Source organism: Rhipicephalus microplus, chromosome 3 (genome assembly GCF_043290135.1).
Source record: "Rhipicephalus microplus isolate Deutch F79 chromosome 3, USDA_Rmic, whole genome shotgun sequence".
Taxonomy (NCBI): Eukaryota; Metazoa; Arthropoda; class Arachnida; order Ixodida; family Ixodidae; genus Rhipicephalus; species Rhipicephalus microplus.
In genome coordinates, this window is record NC_134702.1 from 210130967 (window position 1) to 210150001 (window position 19035).

At 47.3% G+C, this 19035-nt stretch overlaps 41 non-coding genes across 41 annotated transcripts; all 41 read left to right on the top strand.

Moving 5' to 3' along the window:
* Positions 1-196: 196 nt before the first annotated feature.
* On the top strand, positions 197-269 carry TRNAM-CAU (transfer RNA methionine (anticodon CAU)). The gene has a single exon. It is a non-coding gene; the product is annotated as a tRNA-Met (tRNA).
* Positions 270-1141: 872 nt separating this feature from the next.
* TRNAM-CAU (transfer RNA methionine (anticodon CAU)) lies at positions 1142-1214 on the top strand. The gene has a single exon. It is a non-coding gene; the product is annotated as a tRNA-Met (tRNA).
* A 164-nt stretch (positions 1215-1378) lies between these two features.
* On the top strand, positions 1379-1451 carry TRNAM-CAU (transfer RNA methionine (anticodon CAU)). Its single transcript has one exon. It is a non-coding gene; the product is annotated as a tRNA-Met (tRNA).
* Positions 1452-1615: 164 nt separating this feature from the next.
* TRNAM-CAU (transfer RNA methionine (anticodon CAU)) lies at positions 1616-1688 on the top strand. Its single transcript has one exon. It is a non-coding gene; the product is annotated as a tRNA-Met (tRNA).
* A 163-nt stretch (positions 1689-1851) lies between these two features.
* TRNAM-CAU (transfer RNA methionine (anticodon CAU)) lies at positions 1852-1924 on the top strand. Its single transcript has one exon. It is a non-coding gene; the product is annotated as a tRNA-Met (tRNA).
* Positions 1925-2322: 398 nt separating this feature from the next.
* Positions 2323-2395, top strand: TRNAM-CAU (transfer RNA methionine (anticodon CAU)). The gene has a single exon. It is a non-coding gene; the product is annotated as a tRNA-Met (tRNA).
* Positions 2396-2558: 163 nt separating this feature from the next.
* TRNAM-CAU (transfer RNA methionine (anticodon CAU)) lies at positions 2559-2631 on the top strand. The gene has a single exon. It is a non-coding gene; the product is annotated as a tRNA-Met (tRNA).
* A 400-nt stretch (positions 2632-3031) lies between these two features.
* Positions 3032-3104, top strand: TRNAM-CAU (transfer RNA methionine (anticodon CAU)). The gene has a single exon. It is a non-coding gene; the product is annotated as a tRNA-Met (tRNA).
* A 400-nt stretch (positions 3105-3504) lies between these two features.
* TRNAM-CAU (transfer RNA methionine (anticodon CAU)) lies at positions 3505-3577 on the top strand. Its single transcript has one exon. It is a non-coding gene; the product is annotated as a tRNA-Met (tRNA).
* A 1111-nt stretch (positions 3578-4688) lies between these two features.
* TRNAM-CAU (transfer RNA methionine (anticodon CAU)) lies at positions 4689-4761 on the top strand. Its single transcript has one exon. It is a non-coding gene; the product is annotated as a tRNA-Met (tRNA).
* Positions 4762-5161: 400 nt separating this feature from the next.
* On the top strand, positions 5162-5234 carry TRNAM-CAU (transfer RNA methionine (anticodon CAU)). Its single transcript has one exon. It is a non-coding gene; the product is annotated as a tRNA-Met (tRNA).
* Positions 5235-5634: 400 nt separating this feature from the next.
* Positions 5635-5707, top strand: TRNAM-CAU (transfer RNA methionine (anticodon CAU)). The gene has a single exon. It is a non-coding gene; the product is annotated as a tRNA-Met (tRNA).
* A 163-nt stretch (positions 5708-5870) lies between these two features.
* TRNAM-CAU (transfer RNA methionine (anticodon CAU)) lies at positions 5871-5943 on the top strand. Its single transcript has one exon. It is a non-coding gene; the product is annotated as a tRNA-Met (tRNA).
* Positions 5944-6740: 797 nt separating this feature from the next.
* TRNAM-CAU (transfer RNA methionine (anticodon CAU)) lies at positions 6741-6813 on the top strand. Its single transcript has one exon. It is a non-coding gene; the product is annotated as a tRNA-Met (tRNA).
* Positions 6814-7211: 398 nt separating this feature from the next.
* Positions 7212-7284, top strand: TRNAM-CAU (transfer RNA methionine (anticodon CAU)). The gene has a single exon. It is a non-coding gene; the product is annotated as a tRNA-Met (tRNA).
* A 400-nt stretch (positions 7285-7684) lies between these two features.
* On the top strand, positions 7685-7757 carry TRNAM-CAU (transfer RNA methionine (anticodon CAU)). The gene has a single exon. It is a non-coding gene; the product is annotated as a tRNA-Met (tRNA).
* A 164-nt stretch (positions 7758-7921) lies between these two features.
* TRNAM-CAU (transfer RNA methionine (anticodon CAU)) lies at positions 7922-7994 on the top strand. Its single transcript has one exon. It is a non-coding gene; the product is annotated as a tRNA-Met (tRNA).
* Positions 7995-8158: 164 nt separating this feature from the next.
* Positions 8159-8231, top strand: TRNAM-CAU (transfer RNA methionine (anticodon CAU)). The gene has a single exon. It is a non-coding gene; the product is annotated as a tRNA-Met (tRNA).
* A 1111-nt stretch (positions 8232-9342) lies between these two features.
* Positions 9343-9415, top strand: TRNAM-CAU (transfer RNA methionine (anticodon CAU)). The gene has a single exon. It is a non-coding gene; the product is annotated as a tRNA-Met (tRNA).
* A 400-nt stretch (positions 9416-9815) lies between these two features.
* TRNAM-CAU (transfer RNA methionine (anticodon CAU)) lies at positions 9816-9888 on the top strand. The gene has a single exon. It is a non-coding gene; the product is annotated as a tRNA-Met (tRNA).
* Positions 9889-10051: 163 nt separating this feature from the next.
* On the top strand, positions 10052-10124 carry TRNAM-CAU (transfer RNA methionine (anticodon CAU)). The gene has a single exon. It is a non-coding gene; the product is annotated as a tRNA-Met (tRNA).
* Positions 10125-10525: 401 nt separating this feature from the next.
* Positions 10526-10598, top strand: TRNAM-CAU (transfer RNA methionine (anticodon CAU)). Its single transcript has one exon. It is a non-coding gene; the product is annotated as a tRNA-Met (tRNA).
* A 162-nt stretch (positions 10599-10760) lies between these two features.
* On the top strand, positions 10761-10833 carry TRNAM-CAU (transfer RNA methionine (anticodon CAU)). Its single transcript has one exon. It is a non-coding gene; the product is annotated as a tRNA-Met (tRNA).
* A 323-nt stretch (positions 10834-11156) lies between these two features.
* Positions 11157-11229, top strand: TRNAM-CAU (transfer RNA methionine (anticodon CAU)). The gene has a single exon. It is a non-coding gene; the product is annotated as a tRNA-Met (tRNA).
* A 398-nt stretch (positions 11230-11627) lies between these two features.
* On the top strand, positions 11628-11700 carry TRNAM-CAU (transfer RNA methionine (anticodon CAU)). The gene has a single exon. It is a non-coding gene; the product is annotated as a tRNA-Met (tRNA).
* A 400-nt stretch (positions 11701-12100) lies between these two features.
* Positions 12101-12173, top strand: TRNAM-CAU (transfer RNA methionine (anticodon CAU)). Its single transcript has one exon. It is a non-coding gene; the product is annotated as a tRNA-Met (tRNA).
* A 164-nt stretch (positions 12174-12337) lies between these two features.
* TRNAM-CAU (transfer RNA methionine (anticodon CAU)) lies at positions 12338-12410 on the top strand. Its single transcript has one exon. It is a non-coding gene; the product is annotated as a tRNA-Met (tRNA).
* Positions 12411-13521: 1111 nt separating this feature from the next.
* TRNAM-CAU (transfer RNA methionine (anticodon CAU)) lies at positions 13522-13594 on the top strand. The gene has a single exon. It is a non-coding gene; the product is annotated as a tRNA-Met (tRNA).
* A 400-nt stretch (positions 13595-13994) lies between these two features.
* On the top strand, positions 13995-14067 carry TRNAM-CAU (transfer RNA methionine (anticodon CAU)). Its single transcript has one exon. It is a non-coding gene; the product is annotated as a tRNA-Met (tRNA).
* Positions 14068-14230: 163 nt separating this feature from the next.
* On the top strand, positions 14231-14303 carry TRNAM-CAU (transfer RNA methionine (anticodon CAU)). Its single transcript has one exon. It is a non-coding gene; the product is annotated as a tRNA-Met (tRNA).
* A 401-nt stretch (positions 14304-14704) lies between these two features.
* On the top strand, positions 14705-14777 carry TRNAM-CAU (transfer RNA methionine (anticodon CAU)). Its single transcript has one exon. It is a non-coding gene; the product is annotated as a tRNA-Met (tRNA).
* A 162-nt stretch (positions 14778-14939) lies between these two features.
* On the top strand, positions 14940-15012 carry TRNAM-CAU (transfer RNA methionine (anticodon CAU)). The gene has a single exon. It is a non-coding gene; the product is annotated as a tRNA-Met (tRNA).
* A 164-nt stretch (positions 15013-15176) lies between these two features.
* TRNAM-CAU (transfer RNA methionine (anticodon CAU)) lies at positions 15177-15249 on the top strand. The gene has a single exon. It is a non-coding gene; the product is annotated as a tRNA-Met (tRNA).
* Positions 15250-16121: 872 nt separating this feature from the next.
* On the top strand, positions 16122-16194 carry TRNAM-CAU (transfer RNA methionine (anticodon CAU)). The gene has a single exon. It is a non-coding gene; the product is annotated as a tRNA-Met (tRNA).
* Positions 16195-16358: 164 nt separating this feature from the next.
* Positions 16359-16431, top strand: TRNAM-CAU (transfer RNA methionine (anticodon CAU)). The gene has a single exon. It is a non-coding gene; the product is annotated as a tRNA-Met (tRNA).
* Positions 16432-16595: 164 nt separating this feature from the next.
* Positions 16596-16668, top strand: TRNAM-CAU (transfer RNA methionine (anticodon CAU)). Its single transcript has one exon. It is a non-coding gene; the product is annotated as a tRNA-Met (tRNA).
* A 164-nt stretch (positions 16669-16832) lies between these two features.
* Positions 16833-16905, top strand: TRNAM-CAU (transfer RNA methionine (anticodon CAU)). The gene has a single exon. It is a non-coding gene; the product is annotated as a tRNA-Met (tRNA).
* A 398-nt stretch (positions 16906-17303) lies between these two features.
* TRNAM-CAU (transfer RNA methionine (anticodon CAU)) lies at positions 17304-17376 on the top strand. Its single transcript has one exon. It is a non-coding gene; the product is annotated as a tRNA-Met (tRNA).
* A 399-nt stretch (positions 17377-17775) lies between these two features.
* On the top strand, positions 17776-17848 carry TRNAM-CAU (transfer RNA methionine (anticodon CAU)). Its single transcript has one exon. It is a non-coding gene; the product is annotated as a tRNA-Met (tRNA).
* Positions 17849-18249: 401 nt separating this feature from the next.
* On the top strand, positions 18250-18322 carry TRNAM-CAU (transfer RNA methionine (anticodon CAU)). Its single transcript has one exon. It is a non-coding gene; the product is annotated as a tRNA-Met (tRNA).
* Positions 18323-18486: 164 nt separating this feature from the next.
* TRNAM-CAU (transfer RNA methionine (anticodon CAU)) lies at positions 18487-18559 on the top strand. Its single transcript has one exon. It is a non-coding gene; the product is annotated as a tRNA-Met (tRNA).
* Positions 18560-19035: the final 476 nt, after the last annotated feature.

Consider the following 19035-nt stretch of genomic DNA (forward strand, 5'->3'; position numbering starts at 1 on the left):
GAAGGTCGTGAGTTCAATCCTAAGGCGGGCCAATGTCGTTGCAGTTTTTTTGTTTGCTTATGAGAGTTTAATTAGGTCGTGAGGGGTGCGCTGTCTGGAACAGTAATGAATGACTGTTGCTGAATTTTCTTATTTTTTCGACCTTTAATTTGTGGAAACGAATGATACCGGTTGCGTTTCGCAGTGACCCCTGTCAGCCTCGGTAGCGCAGTAGGCAGCGCGTCAGTCTCATAATCTGAAGGTCGTGAGTTCCATCCTCACCCGGGGCAAAGGCGGTGTAGTTGTTTTGTTTGCTTATGAGAGTTTAATTAGGTCGTGAAGGGTGCTCTGTCTGGAGCAGTAATGAATGACTGTTGCTGAGTTTTTTTATTTTTTCGTCCTTTAACTTGTGGGAACTATTGATACCGGTTGTGTTTCCCAGTGACACCAGTCCGCCTCGGTAGCGCAGTAGGCGGCGCTTCAGTCTTATAATCTGAAGTTCGTGAGTTCAATCCTAAGGCGGGCCAATATCGATGCAGTTTTTTGTTTGCTTATGAGAGTTTAATTAGGTCGTGAGGGGTGCGCTGTCTGGAACAGTAATGAATGACTGTTGCTGAATTTTCTTATTTTTTCGACCTTTCATTTGTCGAAACGAATGATACCGGTTGCGTTTCCTAGTGACCCCTGTCCGCCTCGGTAGTGCAGTAGGCAGCACGTCAGTCTCATAATCTGAAGGTCGTGAGTTCAATCCACACCCAGGGTAAAGGCGGTACAGATTTTGTGTTTGCTTATGAGAGTTTAATTAGGTCGTGAGGGGTGCGCTGTCTGGAGCAGTAATGAATGACTGCTGCTGAGTTTTCTTACTTTTTCAATTTTTAACTTGTGGGAACTATTGATACTGGTTGTGTTTCCCAATGACACCTGTCCGCCTCGTTAGCGCAGTAGGCAGCGCGTCAGTTTCATAATTTGAGGGTCGTGAGTTCAATCCTCACCCCAGCAAAGGTGTTGCAGTTCTTTGTTTGCTTATGAGAGTTTAATTAGGTCGTGAGGGGTGCACTGTCTGAAGCAGTAATGAATGACTGTTGCTGAGTTTTCTTACTTTTTCGACCTTTAACTTGTGGGAACTATTGATACCTGTTGTGTTTTCCAGTGACACCTGTCCGCCTCGGTAGCGCAGTAGGCAGCGCGTCAGGCTCATAATCTGAAGGTCGTGAGTTCAATCCTCACCCGGGCCAAAGGCGGTGCCGTTTTTTTGTTTGCTCATGAGAGTTTAATTAGGTCTTGAGGGGTGCGCTGTCTGGAGCAGTAATAAATGACTGTTGCTGAGTTTTCTTACTTTTTCGACCTTTAACTTGAGGGAACTATTGATACCGGTTGTGTTTCCCAGTGACACCTGTCCGCCTCGGTAGCGCAGTAGGCAGCGCGTCAGTCTCATAATCTGAAGATCGTGAGTGCAATCCTCACCCGGGGCAAAGGCGGTGTAGTTTCTTTGTTTGCTTATGAGAGTTTAATTAGGTCGTGAGGAGTGCGCTGTCAGGAGCAGTAATAAATGACAGTTGCTCAGTTTTCTTATTTTTTCAACCTTTAATTTGTGGGAACTAATGATACCGGTTGCGTTTCCCAGTGACCCCAGTCTGCCTCGGTAGCGCAGAAGGCAGCGCGTCAGTCTCATATTCTGAAGGTCGTGAGTTCAATCCTCACCCGGGGCAAAGGCGGTGAAGTTTTTTGTTTGTTTATGAGAGTTTATATAGGTCGTGAAGGATGCGCTGTCTGGAGCAGTAGTGAATGACTGTTGCCGAGTTTTCTTACTTTTTTGACCTTTAACTTGAGGGAACTATTGATACCGGTTGTGTTTCCCAGTGACACCTGTCCGCCTCGGTAGCGCAGTAGGCAGCGCGTCAGTCTCATAATCTGAAGGTCGTGAGTTCAATTCTCACCCGGGCCAAAGCGGTGCAGTTTTTTGTTTGCTTATGAGAATTTAATTAGGTCGTGAGGGGTGCGCTGTCTGGAGCAGTAATAAATTATTTTTGCTCGGTTTTCTTACTGTTTCAATTTTTAACTTGTGGAAACAATTGATACCGGTTGTGTTTCCCAGTGACCCCTGTCCGCCTCGGTAGCGCAGTAGGCAGTGCGTCAGTCTCATAATCTGAAGGTCGTGAGTTCAATCCCAACCGGGGTAAAGGCGGTGCAGTTTTGTTGTTTGCTTATGATAGTTTAATTAGGTCGTGAGGGGATCGCTGTCTGGAGCAGTAATGATTGACTGTTGCTGAGTTTTCTTACTTTTTCGACCTTTAATTTGTGGAAACGAATGATACCGGTTGCGTTTCGCAGTGACCCCTGTCAGCCTCAGTAGCGCAGTAGGCAGCGCGTCAGTCTCATAATCTGAAGGTCGTGAGTTCAATTCTCGCCCGGGGCAAAGGCGGAGCAGATTTTGTGTTTGCTTATGAGAGTGTAATTAGGTCGTGAGGGGGGCGCTGTCTGGAGCAGTAATGAATGACTGTTGCTCGGTTTTCTTACTGTTTCAATTTTAACTTGTGGGAACTATTGATACCGGTTCTGTTTCCCAGTGACACCTGTCCGCCTCGGTAGCGCAGTAGGCAGCGCGTCAGTCTCATAATCTGAAGGTCGTGAGTTCAATTCTCACCCGGGCCAAAGGCGGTGCAGTTTTTTGTTTGCTTATGAGAGTTTAATTAGGTCGTGAGGAGTGCGCTGTCAGGAGCAGTAATGAACGACAGTTGCTCGGTTTTCTTAATTTCTCAATTTTTAACTTGGGGGAACTATTGATACCGGTTGTGTTTCCCAGAGACACCTGTCAGCCTCGGAAGCGCAGTAGGCAGCGCGTCAGTCTCATAATCTGAAGGTCGTGAGTTCAATACACACCCAGGGTAAAGGCGGTACACATTTTTTGTTTGCTTATGAGAGTTTAATTAGGTCGTGAGGGGTGCGCTGTCTGGAGCAGTAATAAATGACTGTTGCTCGGTTTTCTTACTGTTTCAATTTTTAACTTGTGGAAACGAATGATACCAGTTGCGTTTCGCAGTGACCCCTGTCAGCCTCGGTAGCGCAGTAGGCAGCGCGTCAGTCTCATAATCTGAAGGTCGTGAGTTCAATCCCCACCCGGGGTAAAGGCGATGCAGTTTTGTTGTTTGCTTATGAGAGTTGAATTAGGTCGTGAGGGGCGCGCTGTCTGGAGCAGTAATGATTGACTGTTGCTGAGTTTTCTTACTTTTTCGACCTTTAACTCGTGGGAACTATTGATACCGGTTGTGTTTCCCAGTCACACCTGTCGCTTCGGTAGTGCAGTAGGCAGCGCGTCAGTCTCATAATCCGAAGGTTGTGAGTTCAATCCTCACCCGGGGCAAAGGCGGTGCAGATTTTTTGTTTGCTCATGAGAGTTTAATTAGGTCGGGAGGGGTGCACTGTCTGGAGCAGTAATGAATGACTGTTGCCCAGTTTTCTTATTTTTTCGACCTTTAATTTGTGGAAACGAATGATACCAGTTGCGTTTCGCAGTGACCCCTGTCAGCCTCGGTAGCGCAGTAGGCAGCGCGTCAGTCTCATAATCTGAAGGTCGTGAGTTCCATCCTCACCCGGGGCAAAGGCGGTGTAGTTGTTTTGTTTGCTTATGAGAGTTTAATTAGGTCGTGAAGGGTGCGCTGTCTGGAGCAGTAATGAATGACTGTTGCTGAGTTTTTTTATTTTTTTGACCTTTAACTTGTGGGAACTATTGATACCGGTTGTGTTTCCCAGTGACACCAGTCCGCCTTGGTAGCGCAGTAGGCGGCGCTTCAGTCTCATAATCTGAAGGTCGTGAGTTCAATCAACACCCGGGGCAAAGGCGGTGCAGATTTTTTGTTTGCCTAAGAGAGTTTAATTAGGTTGTGAGGGGTGCGCTGTCCTGAGCAGTAATGAATGACTGTTGCGGAGTTTTCTTACTTTTTCGACCTTTAACATGTGGGAACTAGTGATACCGGTTCTGTTTCCCAGTGACCCCTGTCCGCCTCGGTAGCGCAGTAGGCAGCGCGTCAGTCTCATAATCTGAAGGTCGTGAGTTCAATCCTCCCCAGGGGCAAAGGTGGTGCAGATTTTTTGTTTGCCTATGAGAGTTTAATTAGGTTGTGAGGGGTGCGCTGTCCTGAGGAGTAATGAATGACTGTTGTGGAGTTTTCTTACTTTTTCGACCTTTAACATGTGGGAACTAGTGATACCGGTTCTGTTTCCCAGTGACCCCTGTCCGCCTCGGTAGCGATTAGGCAGCGCGTCAGTCTCATATTCTGAAGGTCGTGAGTTCAATCCTCACCCGGGGCAAAGGCGGTGCAGATTTTTTGTTTGCTTATGAGAGTTTATTTAGGTCGTGAGAGGTGCGCTGTCTGGAGCAGTAATGAATGACTGTTGCTGAGTTTTCCTACTTTTTCAACCTTTCACTTGGGGGAACTATTGATACCGGTTGTGTTTCCCAGTGACACCTGTCCGCCTCGGAAGCGCAGTAGGCAGCGCGTCAGTCTCATAATCTGAAGGTCGTGAGTTCAATCCACACCCAGGGTAAAGGCAGTACAGATTTTGTGTTTGCTTATGAGAGTGTAATTAGGTCGTGAGGGGTGCGTTGTCTGGAGCAGTAATAAATGACTGTTGCTCGGTTTTCTTACTGTTTCAATTTTTAACTTGTGGGAACTATTGATACCGGTTGTGTTTCCCAGTTACCCCTGTCCGCCTCGGTAGCGCAGTAGGCAGCGCGTCAGTCTCATAATCTGAAGGTCGTGAGTTCAATCCTCACCCGGAGCAAAGGCGCTGAAGTTTTTTGTTTGCTTATAAGAGTTTAAATAGGTCGTGAGGGGTGCGCTGTCTGGAGCAGTAATGAATGACTGCTGCTGAATTTTCTTACTTTTTCGACCTTTAACTTGTGGGAACAATTGATACCGGTTGTGTTTCCCAGTGTCACCTGTCCGCCTCGGTAGTCCAGTAGGCAGCGCGTCAGTCTCATAATCTGAAGGTCGTGCGTTCAATCCTAAGGCGGGCCAATGTCGATGCAGTTTTTTTGTTTGCATATGAGAGTTTAATTAGGTCGTGAGGGGTGCGCTGTCTGGAACAGTAATGAATGACTGTTGCTGAATTTTCTTATTTTTTCGACCTTTAATTTGTGGAAACGAATGATACCGGTTGCGTTTCGCAGTGACCCCTGTCAGCCTCGGTAGCGCAGTAGGCAGCGCGTCAGTCTCATAATCTGAAGGTCGTGAGTTCCATCCTCACCCGGGGCAAAGGCGGTGTAGTTGTTTTGTTTGCTTATGAGAGTTTAATTAGGTCGTGAAGGGTGCACTGTCTGGAGCAGTAATGAATGACTGTTGCTGAGTTTTTTTTATTTTTTCGTCCTTTAACTTGTGGGAACTATTGATACCGGTTGTGTTTCCCAGTGACACCAGTCCGCCTCGGTAGCGCAGTAGGCGGCGCTTCAGTCTCATAATCTGAAGGTCGTGAGTTCAATCCTAAGGCGGGCCAATATCGATGCAGTTTTTTGTTTGCTTATGAGAGTTTAATTAGGTCGTGAGGGGTGCGCTGTCTGGAACAGTAATGAATGACTGTTGCTAATTTTCTTATTTTTTCGACCTTTCATTTGTCGAAACGAATGATACCGGTTGCGTTTCCTAGTGACCCCTGTCCGCCTCGGTAGTGCAGTAGGCAGCGCGTCAGTCTCATATTCTGAAGGTCGTGAGTTCAAACCTCACCCGGGGCAAAGGCGGTGCAGATGTTTTGTTTGATTATGAGAGTTTAATTAGGTTGTGAGGGGTGCACTGTCTGGAGCAGTAATGAATGACTGTTGCCCAGTTTTCTTAGTTTTTCGACCTTTATATGTGGAAACGAATGATACCGGTTGCGTTTCCCAGTGGCCCCTGTCCGCCTCGGTAGCGCAGTAGGCAGCGCGTCAGTCTCATAATTTGAAGGTCGTGAGTTCAATCCTCACCCGGGGCAAAGGCGGTGCCGATTTTTTGTTTGCTTATGAGAGTTTATTTAGTTCGTGAGAGGTGCGCTGTCTGGAGCAGTATTGAATGACTGTTGCTGAGTTTTCCTACTTTTTCAACCTTTAACTTGGGGGAACTATTGATACTGGTTGTGTTTCCCAGTAACCCCTGTCCGCCTCGGTAGCGCAGTAGGCAGCGCGTCAGTCTCATAATCTGAAGGTCGGTGCGCTGTCTGGAGCAGTAATGAATGACTGCTGCTGAGTTTTCTTACTTTTTCGACCTTTAACTTGCGGGAACTATTGATACCGGTTGTGTTTCCCAGTGTCACCTGTCCGCCTCGGTAGCGCAGTAGGCAGCGCGTCAGTCTCATAATCTGAAGGTCGTGAGTTCAATCCTGAGGCGGGCCAATGTCGATGCAGTTTTTTTGTTTTGTAATGAGAGTTTAATTAGGTCGTGAGGGGTGCGCTGTCTGGAGCAGTAATGAATGACTGCTGCTGAGTTTTCTTACTTTTTCGACCTTTAACTTGCGGGAACTATTGATACCGGTTGTGTTTCCCAGTGTCACCTGTCCGCCTCGGTAGTGCAGTAGGCAGCGCGTCAGTCTCATAATCTGAAGGTCGTGAGTTCAATCCTAAGGCGGGCCAATGTCGATGCAGTTTTTTTGTTTGCTTATGAGAGTTTAATTAGGTCGTGAGGGGTGCGCTGTCTGGAACAGTAATGAATGACTGTTGCCCAGTTTTCTTATTTTTTCAACCTTTATTTGTGGAAACGAATGATACCGGTTGCGTTTCCCAGTGACCCCTGTCCGCCTCGGTAGCGCAGTAGGCAGCGCGTCAGTCTCATAATCTGAAGGTCGTGAGTTCAATCCTCACCCGGGGGAAAGGTGGTGCAGATATTTGTTTGCTTATAAGAGTTTAATTAGGTCGTGAGGGGTGCACTGTCTGGAGCAGTAATGAATGACTGTTGCTGAGTTTTCTTACTTTTTCAATTTTTAACTTGTGGGAACTATTGATACTGGTTGTGTTTCCCAATGACACCTGTCCGCTTCGTTAGCGCAGTAGGCAGCGCGTCAGTTTCATAATCTGAAGTTCGTGAGTTCAATCCTCACCCCAGCAAAGGTGTTGCAGTTCTTTGTTTGCTTATGAGAGTTTAATTAGGTCGTGAGGGGTGCACTGTCTGAAGCAGTAATGAATGACTGTTGCTGAGTTTTCTTACTTTTTCGACCTTTAACTTGTGGGAACTATTGATACCTGTTGTGTTTTCCAGTGACACCTGTCCGCCTCGGTAGCGCAGTAGGCAGCGCGTCAGTCTCATAATCTGAAGGTCGTGAGTTCAATTCTCACCCGGGCCAAAGGCGGTGCAGTTTTTTGTTTGCTTATGAGAGTTTAATTAGGTCGTGAGGAGTGCGCTGTCAGGAGCAGTAATGAACGACAGTTGCTCGGTTTTCTTAATTTCTCAATTTTTAACTTGTGGGAACTATTGATACCGGTTGTGTTTCCCAGAGACACCTGTCAGCCTCGGAAGCGCAGTAGGCAGCGCGTCAGTCTCATAATCTGAAGGTCGTGAGTTCAATACACACCCAGGGTAAAGGCGGTACACATTTTTTGTTTGCTTATGAGAGTTTAATTAGGTCGTGAGGGGTGCGCTGTCTGGAGCAGTAATAAATGACTGTTGCTCGGTTTTCTTACTGTTTCAATTTTTAACTTGTGGAAACGAATGATACCAGTTGCGTTTCGTAGTGACCCCTGTCAGCCTCGGTAGCGCAGTAGGCAGCGCGTCAGTCTCATAATCTGAAGGTCGTGAGTTCAATCCCCACCCGGGGTAAAGGCGGTGCAGTTTTGTTGTTTGCTTATGAGAGTTGAATTAGGTCGTGAGGGGCGCGCTGTCTGGAGCAGTAATGATTGACTGTTGCTGAGTTTTCTTACTTTTTCGACCTTTAACTCGTGGGAACTATTGATACCGGTTGTGTTTCCCAGTCACACCTGTCCGCTTCGGTAGTGCAGTAGGCAGCGCGTCAGTCTCATAATCTGAAGGTTGTGAGTTCAATCCTCACCCGGGGCAAAGGCGGTGCAGATTTTTTGTTTGCTCATGAGAGTTTAATTAGGTCGGGAGGGGTGCACTGTCTGGAGCAGTAATGAATGACTGTTGCCCAGTTTTCTTATTTTTTCGACCTTTAATTTGTGGAAACGAATGATACCAGTTGCGTTTCGCAGTGACCCCTGTCAGCCTCGGTAGCGCAGTAGGCAGCGCGTCAGTCTCATAATCTGAAGGTCGTGAGTTCCATCCTCACCCGGGGCAAAGGCGGTGTAGTTGTTTTGTTTGCTTATGAGAGTTTAATTAGGTCGTGAAGGGTGCGCTGTCTGGAGCAGTAATGAATGACTGTTGCTGAGTTTTTTTATTTTTTTGACCTTTAACTTGTGGGAACTATTGATACCGGTTGTGTTTCCCAGTGACACCAGTCCGCCTTGGTAGCGCAGTAGGCGGCGCTTCAGTCTCATAATCTGAAGGTCGTGAGTTCAATCAACACCCGGGGCAAAGGCGGTGAAGATTTTTTGTTTGCCTAAGAGAGTTTAATTAGGTTGTGAGGGGTGCGCTGTCCTGAGCAGTAATGAATGACTGTTGCGGAGTTTTCTTACTTTTTCGACCTTTAACATGTGGGAACTAGTGATACCGGTTCTGTTTCCCAGTGACCCCTGTCCGCCTCGGTAGCGCAGTAGGCAGCGCGTCAGTCTCATAATCTGAAGGTCGTGAGTTCAATCCTCCCCAGGGGCAAAGGTGGTGCAGATTTTTTGTTTGCCTATGAGAGTTTAATTAGGTTGTGAGGGGTGCGCTGTCCTGAGCAGTAATGAATGACTGTTGCGGAGTTTTCTTACTTTTTCGACCTTTAACATGTGGGAACTAGTGATACCGGTTCTGTTTCCCAGTGACCCCTGTCCGCCTCGGTAGCGATTAGGCAGCGCGTCAGTCTCATATTCTGAAGGTCGTGAGTTCAATCCTCACCCGGGGCAAAGGCGGTGCAGATTTTTTGTTTGCTTATGAGAGTTTATTTAGGTCGTGAGAGGTGCGCTGTCTGGAGCAGTAATAAATGACTGTTGCTGAGTTTTCCTACTTTTTCAACCTTTCACTTGGGGGAACTATTGATACCGGTTGTGTTTCCCAGTGACACCTGTCCGCCTCGGAAGCGCAGTAGGCAGCGCGTCAGTCTCATAATCTGAAGGTCGTGAGTTCAATCCACACCCAGGGTAAAGGCGGTACAGATTTTGTGTTTGCTTATGAGAGTGTAATTAGGTCGTGAGGGGTGCGTTGTCTGGAGCAGTAATAAATGACTGTTGCTCGGTTTTCTTACTGTTTCAATTTTTAACTTGTGGGAACTATTGATACCGGTTGTGTTTCCCAGTTACCCCTGTCCGCCTCGGTAGCGCAGTAGGCAGCGCGTCAGTCTCATAATCTGAAGGTCGTGAGTTCAATCCTCACCCGGAGCAAAGGCGCTGAAGTTTTTTGTTTGCTTATAAGAGTTTAAATAGGTCGTGAGGGGTGCGCTGTCTGGAGCAGTAATGAATGACTGCTGCTGAATTTTCTTACTTTTTCGACCTTTAACTTGTGGGAACAATTGATACCGGTTGTGTTTCCCAGTGTCACCTGTCCGCCTCGGTAGTGCAGTAGGCAGCGCGTCAGTCTCATAATCTGAAGGTCGTGCGTTCAATCCTAAGGCGGGCCAATGTCGATGCAGTTTTTTTGTTTGCTTATGAGAGTTTAATTAGGTCGTGAGGGGTGCGCTGTCTGGAACAGTAATGAATGACTGTTGCTGAATTTTCTTATTTTTTCGACCTTTAATTTGTGGAAACGAATGATACCGGTTGCGTTTCGCAGTGACCCCTGTCCGCCTCGGTAGCGCAGTAGGCAGCGCGTCAGTCTCATAATCTGAAGGTCGTGAGTTCAATCCTCACCCGGAGCAAAGGCGCTGAAGTTTTTTGTTTGCTTATAAGAGTTTAAATAGGTCGTGAGGGGTGCGCTGTCTGGAGCAGTAATGAATGACTGCTGCTGAATTTTCTTACTTTTTCGACCTTTAACTTGTGGGAACAATTGATACCGGTTGTGTTTCCCAGTGTCACCTGTCCGCCTCGGTAGTGCAGTAGGCAGCGCGTCAGTCTCATAATCTGAAGGTCGTGAGTTCCATCCTCACCCGGGGCAAAGGCGGTGTAGTTGTTTTGTTTGCTTATGAGAGTTTAATTAGGTCGTGAAGGGTGCACTGTCTGGAGCAGTAATGAATGACTGTTGCTGAGTTTTTTTTTATTTTTTCGTCCTTTAACTTGTGGGAACTATTGATACCGGTTGTGTTTCCCAGTGACACCAGTCCGCCTCGGTAGCGCAGTAGGCGGCGCTTCAGTCTCATAATCTGAAGGTCGTGAGTTCAATCCTAAGGCGGGCCAATATCGATGCAGTTTTTTGTTTGCTTATGAGAGTTTAATTAGGTCGTGAGGGGTGCGCTGTCTGGAACAGTAATGAATGACTGTTGCTAATTTTCTTATTTTTTCGACCTTTCATTTGTCGAAACGAATGATACCGGTTGCGTTTCCTAGTGACCCCTGTCCGCCTCGGTAGTGCAGTAGGCAGCGCGTCAGTCTCATATTCTGAAGGTCGTGAGTTCAAACCTCACCCGGGGCAAAGGCGGTGCAGATGTTTTGTTTGATTATGAGAGTTTAATTAGGTCGTGAGGGGTGCACTGTCTGGAGCAGTAATGAATGACTGTTGCCCAGTTTTCTTAGTTTTTCGACCTTTATATGTGGAAACGAATGATACCGGTTGCGTTTCCCAGTGACCCTGTCCGCCTCGGTAGCGCAGTAGGCAGCGCGTCAGTCTCATAATTTGAAGGTCGTGAGTTCAATCCTCACCCGGGGCAAAGGCGGTGCCGATTTTTTGTTTGCTTATGAGAGTTTATTTAGTTCGTGAGAGGTGCGCTGTCTGGAGCAGTATTGAATGACTGTTGCTGAGTTTTCCTACTTTTTCAACCTTTAACTTGGGGGAACTATTGATACTGGTTGTGTTTCCCAGTAACCCCTGTCCGCCTCGGTAGCGCAGTAGGCAGCGCGTCAGTCTCATAATCTGAAGGTCGGTGCGCTGTCTGGAACAGTAATGAATGACTGTTGCCCAGTTTTCTTATTTTTTCAACCTTTATTTGTGGAAACGAATGATACCGGTTGCGTTTCCCAGTGACCCCTGTCCGCCTCGGTAGCGCAGTAGGCAGCGCGTCAGTCTCATAATCTGAAGGTCGTGAGTTCAATCCTCACCCGGGGGAAAGGTGGTGCAGATATTTGTTTGCTTATAAGAGTTTAATTAGGTCGTGAGGGGTGCACTGTCTGGAGCAGTAATGAATGACTGTTGCTGAGTTTTCTTACTTTTTCAATTTTTAACTTGTGGGAACTATTGATACTGGTTGTGTTTCCCAATGACACCTGTCCGCTTCGTTAGCGCAGTAGGCAGCGCGTCAGTTTCATAATCTGAAGTTCGTGAGTTCAATCCTCACCCCAGCAAAGGTGTTGCAGTTCTTTGTTTGCTTATGAGAGTTTAATTAGGTCGTGAGGGGTGCACTGTCTGAAGCAGTAATGAATGACTGTTGCTGAGTTTTCTTACTTTTTCGACCTTTAACTTGTGGGAACTATTGATACCTGTTGTGTTTTCCAGTGACACCTGTCCGCCTCGGTAGCGCAGTAGGCAGCGCGTCAGTCTCATAATCTGAAGGTCGTGAGTTCAATTCTCACCCGGGCCAAAGGCGGTGCAGTTTTTTGTTTGCTTATGAGAGTTTAATTAGGTCGTGAGGAGTGCGCTGTCAGGAGCAGTAATGAACGACAGTTGCTCGGTTTTCTTAATTTCTCAATTTTTAACTTGTGGGAACTATTGATACCGGTTGTGTTTCCCAGAGACACCTGTCAGCCTCGGAAGCGCAGTAGGCAGCGCGTCAGTCTCATAATCTGAAGGTCGTGAGTTCAATACACACCCAGGGTAAAGGCGGTACACATTTTTTGTTTGCTTATGAGAGTTTAATTAGGTCGTGAGGGGTGCGCTGTCTGGAGCAGTAATAAATGACTGTTGCTCGGTTTTCTTACTGTTTCAATTTTTAACTTGTGGAAACGAATGATACCAGTTGCGTTTCGTAGTGACCCCTGTCAGCCTCGGTAGCGCAGTAGGCAGCGCGTCAGTCTCATAATCTGAAGGTCGTGAGTTCAATCCCCACCCGGGGTAAAGGCGGTGCAGTTTTGTTGTTTGCTTATGAGAGTTGAATTAGGTCGTGAGGGGCGCGCTGTCTGGAGCAGTAATGATTGACTGTTGCTGAGTTTTCTTACTTTTTCGACCTTTAACTCGTGGGAACTATTGATACCGGTTGTGTTTCCCAGTCACACCTGTCCGCTTCGGTAGTGCAGTAGGCAGCGCGTCAGTCTCATAATCTGAAGGTTGTGAGTTCAATCCTCACCCGGGGCAAAGGCGGTGCAGATTTTTTGTTTGCTCATGAGAGTTTAATTAGGTCGGGAGGGGTGCACTGTCTGGAGCAGTAATGAATGACTGTTGCCCAGTTTTCTTATTTTTTCGACCTTTAATTTGTGGAAACGAATGATACCAGTTGCGTTTCGCAGTGACCCCTGTCAGCCTCGGTAGCGCAGTAGGCAGCGCTTCAGTCTCATAATCTGAAGGTCGTGAGTTCAATCAACACCCGGGGCAAAGGCGGTGAAGATTTTTTGTTTGCCTAAGAGAGTTTAATTAGGTTGTGAGGGGTGCGCTGTCCTGAGCAGTAATGAATGACTGTTGCGGAGTTTTCTTACTTTTTCGACCTTTAACATGTGGGAACTAGTGATACCGGTTCTGTTTCCCAGTGACCCCTGTCCGCCTCGGTAGCGCAGTAGGCAGCGCGTCAGTCTCATAATCTGAAGGTCGTGAGTTCAATCCTCCCCAGGGGCAAAGGTGGTGCAGATTTTTTGTTTGCCTATGAGAGTTTAATTAGGTTGTGAGGGGTGCGCTGTCCTGAGCAGTAATGAATGACTGTTGCGGAGTTTTCTTACTTTTTCGACCTTTAACATGTGGGAACTAGTGATACCGGTTCTGTTTCCCAGTGACCCCTGTCCGCCTCGGTAGCGATTAGGCAGCGCGTCAGTCTCATATTCTGAAGGTCGTGAGTTCAATCCTCACCCGGGGCAAAGGCGGTGCAGATTTTTTGTTTGCTTATGAGAGTTTATTTAGGTCGTGAGAGGTGCGCTGTCTGGAGCAGTAATAAATGACTGTTGCTGAGTTTTCCTACTTTTTCAACCTTTCACTTGGGGGAACTATTGATACCGGTTGTGTTTCCCAGTGACACCTGTCCGCCTCGGAAGCGCAGTAGGCAGCGCGTCAGTCTCATAATCTGAAGGTCGTGAGTTCAATCCACACCCAGGGTAAAGGCGGTACAGATTTTGTGTTTGCTTATGAGAGTGTAATTAGGTCGTGAGGGGTGCGTTGTCTGGAGCAGTAATAAATGACTGTTGCTCGGTTTTCTTACTGTTTCAATTTTTAACTTGTGGGAACTATTGATACCGGTTGTGTTTCCCAGTTACCCCTGTCCGCCTCGGTAGCGCAGTAGGCAGCGCGTCAGTCTCATAATCTGAAGGTCGTGAGTTCAATCCTCACCCGGAGCAAAGGCGCTGAAGTTTTTTGTTTGCTTATAAGAGTTTAAATAGGTCGTGAGGGGTGCGCTGTCTGGAGCAGTAATGAATGACTGCTGCTGAATTTTCTTACTTTTTCGACCTTTAACTTGTGGGAACAATTGATACCGGTTGTGTTTCCCAGTGTCACCTGTCCGCCTCGGTAGTGCAGTAGGCAGCGCGTCAGTCTCATAATCTGAAGGTCGTGCGTTCAATCCTAAGGCGGGCCAATGTCGATGCAGTTTTTTTGTTTGCTTATGAGAGTTTAATTAGGTCGTGAGGGGTGCGCTGTCTGGAACAGTAATGAATGACTGTTGCTGAATTTTCTTATTTTTTCGACCTTTAATTTGTGGAAACGAATGATACCGGTTGCGTTTCGCAGTGACCCCTGTCCGCCTCGGTAGCGCAGTAGGCAGCGCGTCAGTCTCATAATCTGAAGGTCGTGAGTTCAATCCTCACCCGGAGCAAAGGCGCTGAAGTTTTTTGTTTGCTTATAAGAGTTTAAATAGGTCGTGAGGGGTGCGCTGTCTGGAGCAGTAATGAATGACTGCTGCTGAATTTTCTTACTTTTTCGACCTTTAACTTGTGGGAACAATTGATACCGGTTGTGTTTCCCAGTGTCACCTGTCCGCCTCGGTAGTGCAGTAGGCAGCGCGTCAGTCTCATAATCTGAAGGTCGTGAGTTCCATCCTCACCCGGGGCAAAGGCGGTGTAGTTGTTTTGTTTGCTTATGAGAGTTTAATTAGGTCGTGAAGGGTGCACTGTCTGGAGCAGTAATGAATGACTGTTGCTGAGTTTTTTTTTATTTTTTCGTCCTTTAACTTGTGGGAACTATTGATACCGGTTGTGTTTCCCAGTGACACCAGTCCGCCTCGGTAGCGCAGTAGGCGGCGCTTCAGTCTCATAATCTGAAGGTCGTGAGTTCAATCCTAAGGCGGGCCAATATCGATGCAGTTTTTTGTTTGCTTATGAGAGTTTAATTAGGTCGTGAGGGGTGCGCTGTCTGGAACAGTAATGAATGACTGTTGCTAATTTTCTTATTTTTTCGACCTTTCATTTGTCGAAACGAATGATACCGGTTGCGTTTCCTAGTGACCCCTGTCCGCCTCGGTAGTGCAGTAGGCAGCGCGTCAGTCTCATATTCTGAAGGTCGTGAGTTCAAACCTCACCCGGGGCAAAGGCGGTGCAGATGTTTTGTTTGATTATGAGAGTTTAATTAGGTCGTGAGGGGTGCACTGTCTGGAGCAGTAATGAATGACTGTTGCCCAGTTTTCTTAGTTTTTCGACCTTTATATGTGGAAACGAATGATACCGGTTGCGTTTCCCAGTGACCCTGTCCGCCTCGGTAGCGCAGTAGGCAGCGCGTCAGTCTCATAATTTGAAGGTCGTGAGTTCAATCCTCACCCGGGGCAAAGGCGGTGCCGATTTTTTGTTTGCTTATGAGAGTTTATTTAGTTCGTGAGAGGTGCGCTGTCTGGAGCAGTATTGAATGACTGTTGCTGAGTTTTCCAACTTTTTCAACCTTTAACTTGGGGGAACTATTGATACTGGTTGTGTTTCCCAGTAACCCCTGTCCGCCTCGGTAGCGCAGTAGGCAGCGCGTCAGTCTCATAATTTGAAGGTCGTGAGTTCAATCCTCACCCGGGGCAAAGGCGGTACAGATTTTGTGTTTGCTTATGAGAGTTTAATTAGGTCGTGAGGGGTGCGCTGTCTGGAGCAGTAATGAATGACTGCTGCTGAGTTTTCTTACTTTTTCGACCTTTAACTTGCGGGAACTATTGATACCGGTTGTGTTTCCCAGTGTCACCTGTCCGCCTCGGTAGCGCAGTAGGCAGCGCGTCAGTCTCATAATCTGAAGGTCGTGAGTTCAATCCTGAGGCGGGCCAATGTCGATGCAGTTTTTTTGTTTGGTAATGAGAGTTTAATTAGGTCGTGAGGGGTGCGCTGTCTGGAGCAGTAATGAATGACTGCTGCTGAGTTTTCTTACTTTTTCGACCTTTAACTTGCGGGAACTATTGATACCGGTTGTGTTTCCCAGTGTCACCTGTCCGCCTCGGTAGTGCAGTAGGCAGCGCGTCAGTCTCATAATCTGAAGGTCGTGAGTTCAATCCTAAGGCGGGCCAATGTCGATGCAGTTTTTTTGTTTGCTTATGAGAGTTTAATTAGGTCGTGAGGGGTGCGCTGTCTGGAACAGTAATGAATGACTGTTGCCCAGTTTTCTTATTTTTTCGACCTTTATTTGTGGAAACGAATGATACCGGTTGCGTTTCCCAGTGACCCATGTGCGCCTCGGTAGCGCAGTAGGCAGCGCGTCAGTCTCATAATCTGAAGGTCGTGAGTTCAATCCTCGCCCCAGCAAAGGTGTTGCAGTTCTTTGTTTGCTTATGAGAGTTTAATTAGGTCGTGAGGGGTGCACTGTCTGAAGCAGTAATGAATGACTGTTGCTGAGTTTTCTTACTTTTTCGACCTTTAACTTGTGGGAACTATTGATACCTGTTGTGTTTTCCAGTGACACCTGTCCGCCTCGGTAGCGCAGTAGGCAGCGCGTCAGGCTCATAATCTGAAGGTCGTGAGTTCAATCCTCACCCGGGCCAAAGGCGGTGCCGTTTTTTTGTTTGCTTATGAGAGTTTAATTAGGTCTTGAGGGGTGCGCTGTCTGGAGCAGTAATAAATGACTGTTGCTGAGTTTTCTTACTTTTTCGACCTTTAACTTGAGGGAACTATTGATACCGGTTGTGTTTCCCAGTGACACCTGTCCGCCTCGGTAGCGCAGTAGGCAGCGCGTCAGTCTCATAATCTGAAGGTCGTGAGTGCAATCCTCACCCGGGGCAAAGGCGGTGTAGTTGTTTTGTTTGCTTATGAGAGTTTAATTAGGTCGTGAGGAGTGCGCTGTCAGGAGCAGTAATGAATGACAGTTGCTCGGTTTTCTTATTTTTTCAACCTTTAATTTGTGGGAACTAATGATACCGGTTGCGTTTCCCAGTGACCCCAGTCTGCCTCGGTAGCGCAGTAGGCAGCGCGTCAGTCTCATATTCTGAAGGTCGTGAGTTCAATCCTCACCCGGGGCAAAGGCGGTGAAGTTTTTTTGTTTGTTTATGAGAGTTTATATAGGTCGTGAAGGATGCGCTGTCTGGAGCAGTAGTGAACGACTGTTGCCGAGTTTTCTTACTTTTTCGACCTTTAACTTGAGGGAACTATTGATACCAGTTGTGTTTCCCAGTGACACCTGTCCGCCTCGGTAGCGCAGTAGGCAGCGCGTCAGTCTCATAATCTGAAGGTCGTGAGTTCAATTCTCACCCGGGCCAAAGCGGTGCAGTTTTTTGTTTGCTTATGAGAATTTAATTAGGTCGTGAGGGGTGCGCTGTCTGGAGCAGTAATAAATTATTTTTGCTCGGTTTTCTTACTGTTTCAATTTTTAACTTGTGGAAACTATTGATACCGGTTGTGTTTCCCAGTGACCCCTGTCCGCATCGGTAGCGCAGTAGGCAGCGCGTCAGTCTCATAATCTGAAGGTCGTGAGTTCAATCCCAACCGGGGTAAAGGCGGTGCAGTTTTGTTGTTTGCTCATGAGAGTTTAATTAGGTCGTGAGGGGTGCGCTGTCTGGAACAGTAATGAATGACTGTTGCTGAATTTTCTTATTTTTTCGACCTTTAATTTGTGGAAACGCATGATACCGGTTGCGTTTCGCAGTGACCCCTGTCAGCCTCGGTAGCGCAGTAGGCAGCGCGTCAGTCTCATATTCTGAAGGTCGTGAGTTCCATCCTCACCCGGGGCAAAGGCGGTGTAGTTGTTTTGTTTGCTTATGAGAGTTTAATTAGGTCGTGAAGGGTGCACTGTCTGGAGCAGTAATGAATGACTGTTGCTGAGTTTTTTTATTTTTTCGTCCTTTAACTTGTGGGAACCATTGATACCGTTTGTTTTTCCCAGTGACACCAGTCCGCCTCGGTAGCGCAGTAGGCGGCGCTTCAGTCTCATAATCTGAGGGTCGTGAGTTCAATCCTAAGGCGGGCCAATATCGATGCAGTTTTTTGTTTGCTTATGAGAGTTTAATTAGGTCGTGAGGGGTGCACTGTCTGGAGCAGTAATGAATGACTGTTGCCCAGTTTTCTTAGTTTTTCGACCTTTATATGTGGAAACGAATGATACCGGTTGCGTTTCCCAGTGACCCCTGTCCGCCTCGGTAGCGCAGTAGGCAGCGCGTCAGTCTCATAATTTGAAGGTCGTGAGTTCAATCCTCACCCGGGGCAAAGGCGGTGCCGATTTTTTGTTTGCTTATGAGAGTTTATTTAGTTCGTGAGAGGTGCGCTGTCTGGAGCAGTATTGAATGACTGTTGCTGAGTTTTCCTACTTTTTCGACCTTTAACTTGCGGGAACTATTGATACCGGTTGTGTTTCCCAGTGTCACCTGTCCGCCTCGGTAGTGCAGTAGGCAGCGTGTCAGTCTCATAATCTGAAGATCGTGAGTGCAATCCTCACCCGGGGCAAAGGCGGTGTAGTTGTTTTGTTTGCTTATGAGAGTTTAATTAGGTCGTGAGGAGTGCGCTGTCAGGAGCAGTAATGAATGACAGTTGCTCGGTTTTCTTATTTTTTCAACCTTTAATTTGTGGGAACTAATGATACCGGTTGCGTTTCCCAGTGACCCCTGTCCGCCTCGGTAGCGCAGTAGGCAGCGCGTCAGTCTCATATTCTGAAGGTCGTGAGTTCAATCCTCACCCGGGGCAAAGGCGGTGAAGTTTTTTTGTTTGTTTATGAGAGTTTATATAGGTCGTGAAGGATGCGCTGTGTGGAGCAGTAGTGAATGACTGTTGCCGAGTTTTCTTACTTTTTCGACCTTTAACTTGAGGGAACTATTGATACCGGTTGTGTTTCCCAGTGACACCTGTCCGCCTCGGTAGCGCAGTAGGCAGCGCGTCAGTCTCATAATCTGAAGGTTGTGAGTTCAATTCTCACCCGGGCCAAAGCGGTGCAGTTTTTTGTTTGCTCATGAGAATTTAATTAGGTCGTGAGGGGTGCGCTGTCTGGAGCAGTAATAAATTATTTTTGCTCGGTTTTCTTACTGTTTCAATTTTTACCTTGTGGAAACTATTGATACCGGTTGTGTTTCCCAGTGACCCCTGTCCGCCTCAGTAGCGCAGTAGGCAGCGCGTCAGTCTCATAATCTGAAGGTCGTGAGTTTCATCCTCACCCGGGGCAAAGGCGGTGTAGTTGTTTTGTTTGCTTATGAGAGTTTAATTAGGTCGTGAAGGGTGCGCTGTCTGGAGCAGTAATGAATGACTGTTGCTGAGTTTTTTCATTTTTTTGACCTTTAACTTGTGGGAACTATTGATACCGGCTGTGTTTCCCAGTGACACTAGTCCGCCTCGGTAGCGCAGTAGGCGGCGCTTCAGTCTCATAATCTGAAGGTCGTGAGTTCAATCAACACCCGGGGCAAAGG